Consider the following 15,589-nt stretch of genomic DNA (forward strand, 5'->3'; position numbering starts at 1 on the left):
TAACCCCATCCCAGGTGAGTGTCCTAACATCAGGAGCGTGACTTTTAAAAAACAAATTTCTGAAAGGTATGATTTTTGTTACAATGAGGAAGGGAAATAAGTTTTAAAACCTCAGACTTTTTTCAAAATGGAATTCTTGTTTTCCTAGTGCAGAGGCAAAGGAATGCCATTGTGGCCTGGGATCATTTGTGGCCAGTTTAATTTAGAGCAGCATTTAAGCCCTTCCCTGAGTCATGCTGAGCACATCTCAGCCACAGCAGATCAGGAACTAAGATCAAGAACTATTCTACACAGTGCTTCTGGGTGAGATTCTCATCCTTGCTCTAAGCCCTGTATGACAAACAAAAGGTCCAGAGTGGTGTAAAGGCACCCCATCCACCCAAGGGAGGATTCCTCCAGCACAAGCTTAGTGGAAGACAGCCATAACTCTCTCTTCTGGGGACTCCCTCACAAGCTCAGGGGTAAGGAGAGTCTGTGGGTGTGAGAAGCAAATGTTGCTATGTTGCAAGGCAGCTCTGAAGAGACTCTGGGCAGCGCTGCAATCCATAGGCAGCTTGCCATAACTTAGACTTTGTGCACACTACCCAGCTTTTACTGACACAGTTGTGCCGCTACTGTCGTGCCGCTAAAAGGCGTGCAGTGTAGCTGCCGTTTGTCAGCAGGAGAGAGCTCTCCCGCCGACAAAAAACTTCCACCCCCAATGAGCAGCAGCAGCTTTGTCAGCAGGAGAGTGCTCCTGCTGACAAAGCGCTGTTCACACTGGTGCTTTTTGTCAGTAAAACTTGTGTTGTTCGGGGTGTGTTTTTTTTACACCCTGAATGTCAAAAGTTTTGCCAACAAAGTACCTTCACTCCAGATAGACATACAGTAAAATTACCGTAGTGACTAGGATCCAATCACTTTCAATGGAACATAGGTTTGTAAGTCGCTTAGGCCCTTTTGAAAATGTTATCTGTAGTATCGTCTGGCTCCTCCTGGGATACACCAGGTTATGGATTATCATATCTTCTTTGCCAAGCAGTTTTTTTCCAAAATTGTGAGCAAAGAAAATCAGCATCAATCCCCCTCATAAGACTGTCTTTTTTACTGGTCACTTGAAGGACTCTGTCTTCTTCCATTCCTTTTAAAGTTAGGTTGACCAACAGGCAATAACATATTCGACCTAATACAAAGCTCAGGTCACACCAAAGAAAAATAACCTGCATAAAAACCCTTTAAAATTAAAACCAAAAAGTAGAAAAATCAGAAAACAGCAGCCACTCTAGCACCTTGTTTATGCAAATCAGCAGTCAAGTTTTTTTTTTATAGTCTGCTACAGGTGGAGACAAATTCATTAAAGCGTTCAGAAACTAGTCATATCTCTTACAAAGACACAGATAAATATAGTTCTTGCCCTAAGGAGCTTACTATCTAAGAGATGATAATGAGCTGACAGGATGCACTGGGAAAACTAGAGAAAGTAATAATCTAGAGTTTGTCTTGTTTTTCCCTTTTTTATTATAAACTCACAATTTGTTCCAACAATTAATGACCCCTACTGTTAAAATATTTGCCTTCTTTCTAGTTTTAATTGGTCTTTCTTCAGCTTCCAACAATTGGATCTCTTTATGTCTTTTTATGTCAGATTAAAGAGCCATCTATCACCCATCTTTTTTTCCATATAGGTATTTGTAGATCATGATCAAGTAACCTCTTGATTTTATCTTGGATAAACTATATAGATTGAGCTTCTTTAGTCTCTCATTATCTTTTCCAGACCTTGATCATTGTAGTTCTTTTCTGACCTCTTTCTAATTTGTCAACATCCTTTTTGAAGTTTTGACACCACAACTGGACAGAACATTCCAGTAATGGTCTCCCTGTTGGTATATACAGATACAATATTATCTCCTAACTCCTCTTGATATTCTCCGCTGCTTATACAAGAATCACATTTGCCCTTTTTGTTACAGTATCACACTGGGAATTCATATTCAACGGGTAGCCCTTTTCTGTGCCTGTGCATTCTAAAATACTGTCTCCCATCTTGTAAGTGTGACTGACATTTAGCCATATTAAAATGTAACTATATTAAAACATATGTTGTTCAAATGAGCCCAGACTGCCAAGTAATACAGCTGGATCTGTATAATTGATCTGTATAATTGATCTGTTCCTACTCCATCAATGTGAATCATCTGCAACTTTTAAAAGCAATCATTTTATATTTTCTTCCAGATTACGGTTAAAGATATTGAACAGCATTGGTTCAAGACCAAATCCATGCAGAATATGGCAGGGACCATCAGGGCTGGCTCTACAGTTTTCGCTGCCCCAAGCAGCGTGCCGAATTGCCGCCGTGGGCGGCTGGGGCAGTCCGTGTGCCCTTAGGGCAGCAGGCGTGTTTCTGCAGCGGCGGCAATTTGGCGGCAGCTTCTATGTTTAGCTGAAACCGCCGCGGACAGCTAAACATAGAAGCTGCCGCCGAATTGCTGCCACCGCGGAAACACGCCTGCTGCCCTAAAGGCACACGGACTGCCCCTGCTGCCCGCGGTGGCAATTCGGCGGGCTGCTTGGGGGCAAAACAACAGGGGCAGCCACCCCTTGCAGAATGCCACCCCAAGCACCAGATTGGAATGCTGGTGCCTGGAGCCGGCCCTGGGGACCATGTTTTAGAATATATTTACACAGTTCCTAGCACAATGAGGTCCCAGTCCTGACTGGTGGCCCATAGTCACTACTGTAATACAAATAATAAAATGTTTTCATACCACACTATCCTTAAGCAGACTTAAGATCCCAAACTACCAAATCCTGTATTCTGTAAGGTTCTGAACTGATCTAGTATATAGGAAGGCTATTTTCAACTTCTTTCATTCTCTCTCTCTCTCTCTTGCAGTTTTTAAACATTATATATTCTTTTCAGGATGAAGACTAGCTAGACGAAGGCAAGTAAATATACAAATTTTCAATCATGATAAGAAAGTACAGGAAAAATCCTTAATGGTTCACACTTGGAATAAGGACATTATAGCTCTTATGGGATTCTGTTGCCATTTAACAGTTTCTTTATAATCTGTTCAAAATACATTATGACTACAGAAGTCAAGTACCCTTTTCTTGATTCTGATCTCACCACTGAATCCACCTAAGTCAATGGAGTTACAATAGCAGACAACTGGGGTGAAGTTAGATCAGACTTAAGCATTGACTCACCACATTTCTTGAGAGAAAAACCAACAAACCATCCATTCTTCCACAAGGCTATGAAGACAAAGATGGCAATGTCATATGTGTATATATCTATTTATATAGTATTTTGAGTAAGATTTTGGTCTGCTTCTTTTCTACTTCCAACTCTACCACCATCTACAATTCTGTGTATATGTACTAAAGTTTAAGAGAAACACAACGTTTCATCCTACATACTTGAGACTTGCAGCACCAATCTGGAATATAGCTTACATCCACGCCTTTTCTATTGTTCCACAGAGTAGGTGCCAACGTACTCTATATTTTAAAATGTACACAATAATATAACTTGCAAACTGTTATTCTTCAATTCAGTGATTTCCTGTGTGGTAACAATTGTATTAAAAATATGTTAGGTGTGGTTTGTTGCCCGGAATAGTTTGGTTGTAGCTTGTTATTCAGATATTTGTTTTAGTGGTTCATTTACAGTATCTTAAGAGGCCAAAAAATTAAGACAAAAGAACAATAAACCAAATGACTGCTTTGTTGCTGTCCTTCTTTGCTTTACATTTAGACAACGATAGGTAGGTGGCATGTGCCCACCTTATTTATTCTTGTTACATGTTTTGATAAAAATATGAAAATTCAGTAAAAGCTGTGTATTTACAAAAGCTGTAGTTCAGGTTGTCTCCAGATTAAGTGAAAGGAGATGTGAAGGAAGAGAAATAGAGAGGGTACACTGTGGACAGGGTGAGAGATGTGAACAGTAGTCCTACAATAGGATGTTGGTGATAGCTGCCCTTGCTAGGTGTAAACAGAGGACTAAGGCCCAGATCTTGTCCTGCATTAGGGCAGCTTTGTGCTACTCTGGAGTCTTACCTGTATTATGACTGCAGTCCCAGCTACAAAACGCTAAAGCCTGCCTCCCAGCTATGTATGCGTGCATAGGCCCCTAAAAGAAGCAGAATCAGGGGAGCAAGCCACAGAGTGTATTTCTACACTGCAGTTGGAAACCTGCCTACCAGCCCAGCTACACAAAGTCATGCTAGATCTGCTCCAGCTAGCATGCTAAAAATAGCAATGTGGACATTTTGGCAAGGCAGCAGCTTGGACTAATCTCTCAAGTCTAAGCCAACGTGACCCTTGGATTCAAGCTCACATGGCTAGCTCGAGCGGCCACCCATGCCATAATGTCCACATTGCTAGTGTTAACATGTTACCTTGAGCAGAGAGAGAGCAGCTCTGTGTACCCTGGCTGGAAGGCATGCTCCCAGCCAGGGGCGGCTCTAGGCACCAGCAAACCAAGCTGGTGCCTAGGGCGGCCAAATCTAGGGGGCGGCAGGCTGGGCCGGTGGACCTGCCGCAGTCATGCCTGCGGGAGGTCCACCGGAGCCGCGGACGACCGGACCTGCCGCAGGCAAGACTGCGGAGGGGCGCCGTCCGCGGCTCGGCTGGACCTCCCGCAGGCATGACTGCGGCAGCTCAAACGGAGCCGCCGGACCCGCGAACCGTCCGCAGCCGTGCCCGCGGGAGGTCCGCTGTTCCCGCGGCTCCGGTGGAGCTCCCGCAGTCATGCCACTCGTCCCGGGGCTCCGGTGGACCTGCCGCGGGAGCTCAACCGGAGCCGCGGGAAGAGGGGACCCGCCGCGGGACCGAGGAAGGGCGGCGCAGCACACCGCGCTGCCTGGGGCAGCCTACTTTCTAGAGCCGCCCCTGCTCCCAGCTGCAGTGTAGACATACTCAGAGAGACAGACTCTCGAGGAAGGGTCTATGCCAGGGGTAGGCAACCTATGGCATGTGTGCCGAAGGCGGCACATGAGGTGATTTTCTGTGGCACTCATGCTGCCTGGGTCCTGGCCACCGGTCCTAGGGGATCTGCATTTTAATTTAATTTTAAGTGAAGCTTCTTAAACATTTTAAAAACCTTATTTACTTTACATACAACAATAGTTTAGTTATATATTATAGACTTATAGAATGAGCCCTTCTAAAAACGTTAAAATGTATTACTGGCACACAAAACCTTAAATTAGTGTGAATAAATGAAGACTCGGCACAGCACTTCTGAAAGGTTGCCGACCCCTGGTCTATGCTGTGCCTTCCACAGAGCTGTGCTCTATAATGCTTCTTCCACAATAGCATGGAAAATGTTTGAGGGACCGAGCAAGCAGTGGTAGACCCAGTGATGAACAAATAGTCCAATAATTAAGCAGCTCTAATGCTCAACCCCACAAACTTACTTTTATTGACTTCAGGCTCTTTTCTGGCATTCTGTGACCTGGCAAGTGAAGATTCCATTTCCCTCCCCACCAATCCCTGTGCATATCACTTGCTTAGTGGGGAGAGTATTAGTATATAGCACAAAGGGAACATTATAGAGTATGGGGTCAGAGAGAATTTTAATGACTATAAGTGACTACTGCATAAATAAGTGCACACATGTCACTTGGTTCTGAATTATATCATATGAGGGTTATTTTAAAGCATCAGGCGTTTTACAGTTTTTCTAATGTCCAAAAACATGGCATGTGATACAATCATTGAGGCTTTACTTTTTTCGCCATTTACTAAAAATGGCCTATGGGATGTGTGGTCTTAATATTTCAGTTTTTTAAACAGAACCCAAAGCTCAAAGTGTACTATATGGGTTACATTACTTTTGTGGCTTATCTAGGTTACAAAAACATAACAAGCAATAGAAAGAATCCACGTGAATATGAACTATTGCAAAAAAAGAACCCACCCCATGCAAACTGCTACTTACAGTCCTTCCTGTTTGCAACATATTTAATGTCTTACCTTAATATAACTGACTCATAACCAAGGTGATTTCCATTATTAGGTTGAGAAAACTACATAAAGCATACTCCAGATATGTTGAATATTGACTCTCTTTCAGTGCCAAAAACAGCTGGAAAAGTATCAGCTGATGTTCAACAAACTAGAAATTGTTTGTCCATTATGCTGGTGACAGTAACAATTGCTGCCAGCAGCAAAGCTAGGATCACATTGATCCAATTAGTTTAATGCTAGACCAGATAGAGCTAGAGAAAAGCTGATCAATGTGTTCCTATCAACTTGGGCAACAGCGTTTGAGCTACTACAGGACAACTATATTCCCAGCTATGCATAGCAAAGGGAAAGAAAAACCCTCTATCAATACAGAAATAAAATTATGAAATTCTAACGAGCGTATATAAGACTGACTAGATCTAAATACAAAAGTTTCACTACTCATGCATATAATACTTATTAATGTTGTTCCAGAATACTGAAAAATGAGTGTCTCATTTTGTATAAGAAATGTTTTCACTAGGAAGTTGGATGTCATAAAAATCCTGAATTTTCACCAGTTTTTAGACCCAGGTTGAACTGTGTACCTTTTTTGAGATTTTAAATTGTTCAAAAAAGTGTTGTTTCCTTCATGCTACTAGACCAGAGCAGAGTCAATGAAATATAATGAGAAAGGTTGTTTTTGCAACATTTTCAGTGGCAACAAGAAGCAGAAGTGCTAGAAATCTCACAGAAAACTGGTTTGAAATATACCCAGCTCCATTTTGCAAAATTTATCTGGGCAAGATTCAGATAAGCACCCAAACTATAGATACTTACCTGAATCAGGCACCTGATGATGAGAATTTTGGCACAATTTTACATCTAGCACCAAAGCACTTCAGATGAATGAAGCAATCAGAATTATGCAACAGACTGAGCCTCCGATAAAGAATGAAAAAGCCTGAAAAAGATATTCCATTGACTGAAGAAGATCTTCCTGTGTTGTACAAGTTCTGACTTCACAAGTGTGCTAGCACAAATTTCACTTTCATTTTGACTATAGCTGTGCCTTCACTAGAGAAAAGGGTGTGTTTTAACCCAAGTTAAACTAATCCCTGTTAAAATCCAAGTGAATATAAGGCAACTGTAGTTTTAACCTGCTAACTGGGTGAGGAAAATCCAAAGGGGGAGGAGCAGTTTACACAGGTTAAAACCATAATTGTAACTGCCCTGTCTTCAAAGCAGTTTAGTTAAATCAAGTTAAAAACTCATTATTTTCCTGGTGAAGACAAGGTCTGTAAGATTGGTGGCTCCAAGTTTATTGCACGGGAAAGGCAAAAGAACAAACTTTTCCAAGTATTTAAAAACATGATAAAAATGTTTTAAATGGCTATGAAACCAAAGGCTTTTTCTTTCTGATGTGATTACCAGTTGCAGTTGGTGTCCAGAATAAATGGTAGGGTATCCAGCTAGATACACCTCAAATATGCCCCCATGCACACACAAAATTTTTAATCTCTCAAATAAAAACCACCAATCAACTAACCCACCTGGAGTTCTTCCTACCCCACCTTGCCTACAATAAATAGCTCCTATGTTATAACTCCTAGAACAGCTCTCCTACTCCTCCAGAAAATGAGCAGGCTCCCTGCCTCCCAATTCCGACCTGAAAAAAGCAACAGTAGTCTAACCGATGTATTTCCTACATTCCTCACTCCTTGCCTGGTCACAGCCTTCTCCTGATTCCCTTTTTTCCAGTTACCATCCCCTGCCTACTGTTTCCTTGAAATCACAAGCTGGCCAGCTCCTCAGTCCCGCTTCAGCTTTTCCCCATTGGGCCTCTGGTGCGGTTCCTGAAGTGAGGGCAGTACTCTGCAATGGCAGTACTTTTCACTCTTCAGGGCAAACATTTTTAAGCCCCAGCAGCAACTGTAAAGGCAGCCTTATTGGTAGAAGCCAGCAAGCTCCTCTGGTCTCTCCCTGTCCAGGTGCTTGGGGTGGCCAATGGAAAGGGGAGGCATGTCCAGGTCTTCAGCAGCAATTCGGTGACAGGTCCCTCAGTCCCTCTATTCCTCTTCGAGCTGCTGCCGAATTGCCACAAAAGAATGAAGCGGTGCGATTGAGCTGCTGCCTAAGTACCGCCGAGCGGCTCTATTCTTTTTTTTTTTGCTTCGCCGGTTGGGGTGGCAAAAAAGCTGAAGCCGGACCTGTCCCTGTCTCTTCTGCACTCTGTGGATCTGCCATAGTGAAGGAAGTGGGCACTGACAGCCATCCTCAGATTGCATTCTAATGTTGCACTGAATGGGCAACAAGCTGGCAGCCTTTTCTTCCCTTACAGCACTCTTCTTGAACTTCTCTCCATTATGCTGCTGGAGAGAAGGTCAGAAGAGAAAGGCATCTGCCTCAAAGGGGATTTGTTCAAGGGAGGTGATTTAATTGGTGAGGTTTAGTCTCTTTTGTCTCGATTTGCCTGACATCACTGGCTATGACTAAAACACCTGGTTGTCAATAAGGGAGAAATACCTACGGTATCTTAAGTTATTTTTAAAGGAGGTATATGTTTAAAATATTAAATATTCTTTAATTGTGTGCATGCTTAGCACAAAGCGAAGAACCCAAGAAATAATAACACCTCATTCTTATAAGGCACTTTCTATCAGTAGATCTTACAGCACTTCAGTCTTAATTTATTTATCCTCAAAACATCCCTGTGAGGAAGAGGTTTTTATTACCTCCATTTTACAAATGGGGAACTGAGGCACAGAGAGACTAAGAGACTTGCCCAAGACAACACAGGAAGTCTGTGGCAGACTAAGGAATGGAACCTGGGTCTCTCAAGGACACAGGTTAGTGTCCTAATCACTGGACCATAATGCATACACAGTCCTACTTTACTGTTACCATATTTACCAAGAACAATAAAACTTCTCCTCATTTGTATGCAACAACATATCACTGAGTATCTACACCAGAACACATAATATAGCTAGTGTAAGAAACCTTTTCATTTTTTAAATCACTTTGTATTTATGTATTATTTTCACTTTGATTAATGTATTATTTTGTGTTCCACATATTAGGCTACATCTACACTACAGCCGGGATCGACACTCTTAGACTGATCCACCGGTGGTTGATTTAGTGGGTCTAGTGAAGACCCGCCAAATCAACAGCAGATCGCTCTCCACTCGACCCCTGTACTCTACCCCCAATGAGAAGAATAAGGTAAGTCAACAGGAGAGTTTCTCCCATTGACCACCCATGGTTTAGACCCCGCAGTATCTCGACCGGTATGCTGACTCCAGCTACGTTATTTACGTAGCTGGAGTTGTGTAGCATAGGTTGACTTACTGCGATAATGTAGACATAGCCTTAGTGAAGTGCCACCTCCTCATCCTGCTGCCCTTCAGGAAGTGACTGTGTTACAAAGATCCAAACATACAATAATGAAAAAGGATTATAAAAATCAGGGAGAAAGTTGTCCACTCTTATTGACTTCTATCTCTGCGGGACCTCAACTAACATCCCTGCATGCTACTCAAACCAGTATCACTGGAGCACTAGAGAACCTCAGAGAAGAGCCAGAGGAAAAGCAAGAATCAACTGAAGGAGGGGACCAGTTACTTTCCTCACCCTCCCCATATCTTACTTTATTGAGGCCAAGGGACTACCACAAGGAAGGGAGTGCTAGGTACTAAGAGTTGTACTATTCCCAAATCCTTTGGGCTGGCTCTGAACAGCCATAGGGTCAGTGCTGCCTGACATTGTAAGAAGAGCCGTCATAGGAGTTTGGAACGACTGGCCTATTGTCACTTCCTCCTCTTTTTCTTTCAAAATAGCTAAAATATAACATCTGCTGATGGTATTCTGGCCTAATTCAAGCTCAAACAACCTCTCACCCAGATCCAAAAAAACAGGTGGCCCATTTGAGAGTTACTCTCAGTCAAGAGGAGCCGTAAGAATGGTAGTTTTGGCTCAAACACTAGGTCTACTATATGGAATTAGTATTTTACTAGTGCCAGAGACAGAATAATGGCTTTGATTCAAGCACTGATTCTGTTGTTTGGGATTATTATTAGCGGAAATAGTCATGGACCACTCTTTTCACTATAACTATGGGTTATAGTTCCCTCTCCGCTGCCCAGAAAGAAAGAGTTTAGCAGCATGCTGGCTAGCTGGCAAACAGCTATAGGTGCTAAGCGTCTCTGTGCAACATGACGACACATTTGTGTGTGTGATATCTGATTCAGCAACAGAATGCACCATGTCACAAGCTTTGCTTAGGGTGGGGTGAGGAAGGAAATTACAAGAACAAGAGCAAGCACAGACTTAAAATGCATTTTTCGGCTTGCTCTCTTTTCATTTGTCTGTCTTGTATCTTTTTTTTTCTTGTTATGATATTGCAATAGTGCTGAAAACACATATGTTAGACCAGAGCCAGGCCCAACTCCAGGAGCACTTTAAGGTCCATGAGACAGGGACAGTGTCATCTTATACATTTGTTAAGTGCCTAGTTAGTACAATAAGATGCTGAGTTTGACATAAGCCCCTGGGAACCACCACAATAAAAATAAAATATTTTCAGGTATATTTAGGGTATCGGCAAGTAACACTATAAAAAGCTCAGGTATTTAATACCCTTCCATCTCAAATGGGAGACCATTCTGTTGGGAAGATGTATTCCTTTACCACAATAAGTCAGTGTCTTAACTAACCATTAATCACTTTCTCTACAATCTCTAATGACCTGAGCTTGCTTAAGGTGTTTTTTAAATAAGTCTTTTTAAAAGTACCTATATGCATCCTTAGTTAATATTTTGCCTAGTAATTTGTGAGCCTAAAAAGTCTTAGAAGGTCAGTTAGATAATACCAATATCTATTATATAGCCCTTTAATTTTAACAACAACCCATCTGAGTAAAGTCTGCTGTAAAGGTGGGAAAACTGATACAGACAGGCTAAAGATCTAAGTCTTCCAAATAATACTAATTTGGGTTGCTGACCTGAGTCAGATGTTCTGGGCACTTGCAGTGTCTATTGACTTTAATTGGAGCAGGAGATGCATTGACAATTTGGGCCTACATGACACTAAAACATACTTTAAAACCACATTCTTAAAATTCAAATAGACTAGTAAATGAGAGGGTCTCATATAATAATGAGAGTTGGGGAGAGAAATGGGAGACTAACAGTGTTCATTCTAAAATATACCTTTGGAAAAAAATATTTACACCTTTGGGAAAAAAATCGTTGAGATGCTTTTCAAAATCAGGGAGAGATGGACCAAGATGGGCTTCAAGGTGTGTGTGGGGGAGAGCGCAAGTTCCAGACCATGGTGCCCAATGCAGTAAAGGCACAATCACCTGTGACCTAATACATGATAGTGGCATCTCTAAAAAGTGGTTATTTTGTGAATGTAGATATCTGTCAAACTGAGGTTCCAGGAGCTCCCCAGTATAGCCCGGAGCTATATTGATGAGGGCATTCAAAGCTGGCAGTGTCAACTTAGAGTCAACCTGCCCCTAACTTAAAGAAGTCAAGGCAGCTATAACATGTTCAGACAAAGAGCATATGTGCTGTTGCATTCTAAACAAGCTGGAAGTAACAGAGACCCCTGCTGTGAGCCTCGCTAAGAGGGTATTACTATAATTAGGCCTCAGTCACAACAGCATCTGCTGCTGTTGCAAGGTCACCACAGGACAAATAAGGGCACAGATTTGGGCAAATTATGCAACTAGAAAAATCACTTTTGTACTATGTAGGGCAGTTGGCATACCATGGAAGAAGCATGGCCAGAAGTTAAGCTGAGATCCTTAACCTGGCTTACTGCCTCTGAACTAACCCGGCTTAAGAAGAAAAACCTTAAAGAAGACCAAAGGTGCTTCATATAGACAACTTCCACCAGTAACAATTGTAGGTTCTGATGCATCCAGGGAATGGTACCAGCAGTGGAGAGAATGGACTACTGAGACCAGGCTGAGAAATATACAACTCTATGTTCTCAACTCAAAGAATAAGTCCTGTAAGTCTAGAGAGAATACACTGTACTTTTCATACAAAAGAAAATAATTTAAGTGCAAACAGGAACACAACCTTAAAGGAACTGCAGCCAGTGCTTCCATAATTACACCAGCATTCTAAATTGTCTTTTAAAACAATCACCCCCAAAGGCATTATATATATGCTGAATAGACAGGAGAGCTTAAGAGGTGCCACATTTCAAATCTCTCATTGATAACATATATGTCCATTCTCGCAGATTGTCTGCTTTCTTCTGTGCATGACTGGAGCCAAGCACTCCAGCATCAAGAGAAGGTTTCTGGAGTAGGGGATAGACCTCTGCAAGTTTAAGAACAGTTAGCAGCCTTCCCTGGCTGAAGCACAGCCATAACACTTGCTTATAGAAAGATGGGAAAAGATCAGAATTGCAGGTGGTCAGCCTCAAAGAACCCAGAAGACATTGCATTTGACCAGCCAACAGGAGATAGTCCATCAGGTGCCTGTGATTCCAATAATCCAGAGGCCTTCCCCACCTCTGAATCAAACTCCAAAATCTATGCAGAGTGTAGCCAACACATAATTTGGAAGAACTAGTAAAGGGGTGAGGCGCTGTGAATTTATCAGGCTGCGTACTGCCTGAAAGTTTAGCTGGGAGCTCTCTCCCTCTCTAGCTGGGGACACGTAACAAATCTTAGCATCAGACCTAGCTCTTCTGTACAACTGTATAAAATCAATGTGGGTTAGATTGTGGCTGTTGTGCTAAGTAGGAGGCAACACATAATAGTGCTTATCTAGGAGAAGACCAGAGTCACAATTTGGCTCTTACTTCCTGTTTTGCTCCAGAGTGGAAATAATCTACACCAGCTCATGACTTAGTTACTTCTCTCCTCACACCAGTTTACCTGCATTGGCCAGCACTGTGGGGAAAGAGTGGGGCACAGTCAAAGGTACCTGTCCGTTCCCACTGATCCACCCATTGTCCATTCACCTGTGCGCAAGTGGAGTAGCAGCCTCACAGAGGCTATGACTTTGCCCTGTGTTAAGATACACAGAAGACACCATCACAAACTCAACATTTGCCACACTTTAGAGATCTTGGTATGGTAGTAGCTTCTAAATATAGGAAGATAATGTGGATATTGTTTATACATGTGGCAGAGAATGATCTATCATGTATTATATAAGCACCCATATGTACCAGCATAGGTTAGGGTGTAATTGGGTGGATGGTGACCCTCCATCTGGAAAACAGAGCACAGACCTCTTTTTTCTGGTGGGGGGGAGGGAACCATGTTTTAAGCTGAATTAACCTTGGGAAAAGTGGGTTAAATTACAGGGGAAAGAAAGAAAAAAAGTTTATGAATTCAAACAATTTTTGCAAATCTCCAAAAAAGTGAATTTCAAATGACCAACAGCACATTGCAACAGTAAACATTAAAAGTATCAAACAGACAAATAGAGACTCTTTTTTTATATAAACTATGTTACTTGTCTTTGCCTGCTTTAGTATTCACAGAATGCTTTTGTCTCTGAAGAGTTCAGAAACTTTGGGTTGTCATCACAGTAATAAAAAGCCTGCCCTCAAAACACAAAACAGTTTGCAATGCAAATTGAAAAAGGGAATTTCAAATCATGTATGATTTCTCTCAGCTATGACCCAAATTTCCAGAAAATAACCAAGCTATTTTTTGTGATGAGACAGTCAGTTACAAATGTGACTGAGTTTTGCATAATATGCAAAGTAACCAAAACAAACCTTTATTATATTGTCCCACAACATGAAATCTTAGAATGCTGACAATCATTAAAACATAACATTGTGTCATTTGTACCTCTTGCTGATTAGTTGTTTCTCTGAATAAGATTATGGGCCAGATTGTGAGATTTATACACAGCACATGCTAAGGGCAATACAGAGCAATATGGCCCAAAGGGAAGCTCTGGGAGAGACTGTGATTTAGGAAGAACAGCCCCTCTCTAAGTAGATCAAACTACAGAAAGAACGTATATAATGCATCATCCAATTGGCCTTGTCTACATTAGAGTCTTCCAGGAAGTATCTCATCATTGCATTTCCACTGAAGCAGCTCTATTATTATGATAATAGGAACATTAATGCAGATGGGGCACAAATGTTTTACCACCCTATTATATAGACCTAAAAACACTTGTCTTTTATCTGAATTAGCACTCCCACTGTTGCTATCATAGGTGCTGCTGCAATGGTGATAATTTAAAAGTGGGAGATCTCCCAAAATACGCTAGTGTGGTCTTGTAATGGTGCAATGTTCTCCTCTCTCCCTTTCCAGCCAGCACAGGAGAGACCATAGTTATGGCCTTGCTTCTCTCTCACCCCATTTGGGATGATTTGCGCATGAGGTGTTACAAGGAGAGAGTAGTCACTTGACTCATTAGACTGCAGGGACTGCAGTTTTCTCTCATCCTTGCACTGCAGTACAAAAACTGTAACAATAACTCCTGGCATCCAAGGAGCTACATGACCCCATCATGCAATAAACGCAATAGCTTTCACAGGGAGGAGAAGGCTATTTATACTCTCCCTCCTCCCTTTTCAGAACAGTTTAGCCCTAAACAATAAAGTTCCAAACTCTGCCTTAAATTACACGGTTGTGTGAATGTAATTGAGGACTGGTGTTAGCCCTTTAATGACTATATACTTGTGTGCACCCTTCACAGTTCCTTATACTATATGCTTATAATACTAAAGTTAACAAATAATGCCAAGAGGAATAAAATAATCATTTAAATATTAAAAGTTGTGCTAAAATTGTCTCTGTGAAAGGATATATAAATGTACCTCTTATCATGCATCTTTAACAACAGCTTCATGAATTGCTTTAAGGTTAATGTAAGGTTCCTTACCTATAGAATCATGGACGTCTTCTTCTTATCTCAAACTGCCATCAACTTGCAACTGTTTAACTATTTCTAAAAACGGAAACCATCTAGGTCACATGTCTAAAGGGTGCAATTGGTTTAATCTCCCTCAGCTTATAAAGAGAAAGAAAGCAGGAGGAAAAAAGTAAAATAAAACCACTTCCTGCAAAGCAGGAGCTAACCACCGTACCAATAAGTCACTTGCATCTAAGTCTATAGAAGAAAACCTTGTGTCTTGGATAACAGGCAGCACAAAAACAGATTTTTCAGCTAAAATTTCTATAAATGTAGAGAATAGCATTAACTTTTTGCAGAAGGTAAATATGTGGTTTAAGAGGAAATGCTGTCAGGAATTGTGCTAAGCCCTGAGACAACTTCCCTTTTCTTACCTTCTGTAAATGCTTTGAGTGCTAAAATAAAAAGCTTGCAACAAATCTACTCATGCGTTTTTCAAATGGAGGTTTAACAAACATGTTGCTTACCATGCAGTTACTTGGAGTCTATAAAACAATAATTCCAACCATAGTAAGTACTCAGAAGGTTTACTAGTGAAGTTACTGTTTCAACTTCGGGCTGGTTAAACCCACATTGATAAACATTTCTGTTTCTTTAATATTTTGTTTTAACACATCCCGATGTGCCAGTTCTTAGAAAACCAAGCAAGCACATCTGCTTGTCTGGATTACTTCCTATAGTTAGTCTCAACACTATTTCCTCACCCAGACAGGGTGAATCTAAGGAACGGA

General features: G+C 41.5%; 1 protein-coding gene across 8 annotated transcripts in view; it reads right to left on the reverse strand.

Moving 5' to 3' along the window:
* Positions 1-15,589, reverse strand: part of ARHGAP15 (Rho GTPase activating protein 15) — a 464,338-nt gene that overhangs the window by 432,791 nt on the left and 15,958 nt on the right. The window contains exon 1 of one of the 8 annotated variants that reach the window (XM_039495672.1): positions 14,829-15,032. The exons of 6 other annotated variants lie outside the window; for them this stretch is intronic. The gene's annotated coding sequence lies outside the window, so the exon portion shown is untranslated. Of the gene's footprint in view, positions 1-6,783; positions 6,927-14,828; positions 15,033-15,589 lie in introns of those variants that run through there. One more of the 8 variants, XM_039495673.1, reaches the window with a different exon arrangement.

The sequence above is a fragment of the Mauremys reevesii genome, linkage group 11 (genome assembly GCF_016161935.1).
Source record: "Mauremys reevesii isolate NIE-2019 linkage group 11, ASM1616193v1, whole genome shotgun sequence".
NCBI lineage: Eukaryota > Metazoa > Chordata > Testudines > Geoemydidae > Mauremys > Mauremys reevesii.